This window comes from Pecten maximus, unplaced genomic scaffold, assembly GCF_902652985.1.
Source record: "Pecten maximus unplaced genomic scaffold, xPecMax1.1, whole genome shotgun sequence".
NCBI lineage: Eukaryota > Metazoa > Mollusca > Bivalvia > Pectinida > Pectinidae > Pecten > Pecten maximus.
Genome location: NW_022982263.1, coordinates 1 through 3,129, shown reverse-complemented (window position 1 = coordinate 3,129; position 3,129 = coordinate 1). Strand labels below are relative to the sequence as shown.

The following is a 3,129-nucleotide window of genomic DNA, read 5'->3' as shown; positions in this document are numbered from 1 at the left end:
AATTACAGACTTTGACTCAATTTGTGTTTACCTAATAGCGAAGAAGAAGAAACATGACAAAAATTACGGGGAATCTCCGTAGCTCCGTTATAAAGGAAAGCTTTCCAATTATGAAAAGCACACCACTCGTTAGATGATCTTTCCGTTAACGTAAACTGTATAGACACCACCAATGTGATTCAAATACAAAGCATTAAAATTTACATTTATTCACACGAAGGAAACACAGATTTCATTTTACCACTCACGACGGCGCCACACAGCGCTAGGTGTCCTCCACGAGGTGCAGTTAAAATTTAGTATAATGCCGGCTGACGGGCCGGCAGGGCACAACTCACCTAGCACTGACTAGTACAGCACGCAAACGCAGCAATCCATCCAGACGATTTAGAAGAAGAGAAATATGGCCGAGAAGAAAACTACCAAGCCGAAGACCCCACCAGCTCACCCGAAGTACAGCGACATGGTGGCATCTGCTGTGGGAAGTCTGAAGGAACGTGGAGGCTCGTACCGCAGGCGATATTGAAGTACATCATGGCTAACTTAAAGTCGGGTACTGACGCCAAGGCAATCAATGCACATTTGAAGATCGCCCTCCGCAACGGAGTGAAGAAGGGGGCCCTAAAAACAGTCCAAGGTACCGGAGCTGCGGATCATTCAAACTCGGAGAGAAGCCTAAACCAGCTAAGAAACCAGCAGCGAGAAGGTGACTAAGCCGAAAGCAGCAAAGCCTAAGAAACAGTAGCGAAGAAGGCGACCACATCGGCGACGGCTAAGAAACCAAAGGCAAAGACACCCAGAAAACAGCAGCTAAGAAAACTGTAGAGAAGAAGAAACCGGCAGCAAAGAAAGCCACCAAGCCTAAGACTCCGAAGAAAAAGGTCACTAAGTCTCCAAAGAAAGCCAAGACCACTAAGCCTAAGGCAGCCAAGAAGTTGAAGAAGTAGATCGTTACTACCCGAAGAAAAACATAAACAGTCCTTTTCAGGACTACCCAACTTTCTCAAAAAGTTCCCCGGTTACGTATCGAACAAATTACGCTACCCATCCCCGCCCACCCCTCCATATACATGTATCATCAATCGCCAAGACACAATGTCATTGTTCTAGGTGGTCTTCTATGACGTCAATTCAACAAGATCGATTTGTGACGTCATAATTGTACGGGAGACAAATACAAAAGAAAATTAATAGAATTTGCAATAAGCGCGCTACGCGATTTCATATATATCGATAACCGACACTGATTTCATGTAATCTATATCAATATATATCCCTTCATACAGGCCGACCCCCTCGAGATATACTGAGACCATATACTGTATGCCATTTATTTATGAATATAATATAATGATAATATAATATAAATATAATATAATTCATTAAGTGGATTTTGACGAGAATATACGCTCTCCCCACTCTACTAACATTTATACGTTGTCCAAATACACATTCCCCACCCCCCCTTACATTCCAACCCTACATTCCATGCACACGTATACCTACACATGTGTATATGTATAACTCGACGTCACGTGAATTATCGTTAGGTCAATAACTACTGATACAGGTTTACACGACAAACTTTCAATGTATAGAAATAGATCTTTATAAATATGTCCATAAACTAAATCAGGATATTATATACAGTATCTACAAATTCGTGTATCAGATCTATTTACTGTACTGAGTATGTGTTTAGTTTCCTTGTACAGGTACTGAGACGCGGGCCCCAACCCGCGGCAGTTCCTATAAAAATCTGCTGGGAATTAAAACCCGAAAACAAACTGAAGTCTGTTGTTTTTTTTTTTTTTTTTTTCTTCTTCTTTAATACACGCGTGTACACACATAACATAAAGTGTGCAGTACGTTCCCGGGGCGTCGGGTCATGTACGTTAGGTAGTGACGCGTACCCTCCCTACTTGGATTCTCTTACATGTAAAATACGTAAGGCGATACGCGTACTAGTGTTATACATATAGCACATCTTACACATCTAATTGAAATAATGTATTTAAATTAATCACCTGTTTTTAAAGTTCTGGTGATATTATATTTGTAAACGAAGCTTCAGTGAAATAAGCAAAATCCGAGTGGATTGAGATTAAGTATAAGCGGGACAACACGGTATATGTGCTTCCGTGTCTGTGAATTTACCCGTTTTAAATCTAAAATGTACACTTATATTGCTAAGTATACGTATACATCATCAAGATATATTCTTGGGATTCTAAATGTAAAGTTAATTTGTTAAAATCTCGTAAAATTACAGAACTTTGATCAATTTGTTTACCTAATAGTGAAGAAACCTGACAAAAATTACGGGGAATCTCTCGTAGCTCAGTTATTAAAGGAAAATTTCAATTATGAAAACACCACTCGTTAGCTTATCTTTCCGTTAACGTAACTGTATAGACACCACCAATGTGATTCAAATACAAAGCATTAAAATTTACATTATTCACACGAAGGAAACACAGATTTCATTTTACCACTCACGACGGCGCCACACAGCGCTAGGTGTCCTCCACGAGGTGCAGTAAAATTTAGTATAATGCCGGCTGACGGGCCGGCAGGGCACAGATTCTCAACACAATTCACTCCACTTCCACCTGACCCCCGGGCTGTCCACACGTTCCCTTGACCTCTCCCGTAGAAGTAGTTAGAATAGTGTCGACAGCTGTTTTAGTGTTAGGATATAGATAGTAATCCCCAGTGTGATTCCGTTTGTGGATATTTAGTGCGATAGTGTGATATTCTTGGATTATACTGTGTGTTGTGCATCCTGGCCGAGAACAGAATAGTCACCGAAATTCCAGAGAAGTCCTGCTGAAAAGTTTAAGTTCTTTAGTTGTAGTTTATCAGATAGTGTTATCAGATAATTTATTTTACAGCAGCAGGACTAATTTCCTACATACAATAAGTATCGGCCTTTATTAAGCCATATTCCCGCAACAGTAGATATATTATTTTGATTTACTTTAGGCATATCTATTAGCGAACCAAATTTCATTACATTAAGCAATCATCTAAATTTAAATTTTTTGTTTTTTTTTTCTCTTTTAATCTAAAATGTTTTGGAAAAAAAAATTTTTAAAATTTTAAATTAAATTTTAAAGAAATTTTAAA

At 39.0% G+C, this 3,129-nt stretch overlaps 1 pseudogene; it reads left to right on the top strand.

The window, feature by feature from the left end:
* The first annotated feature begins 403 nt into the window (after positions 1 to 403).
* LOC117320434 lies at positions 404 to 947 on the top strand (annotated as a pseudogene).
* The last annotated feature ends 2,182 nt before the right edge of the window (positions 948 to 3,129 follow it).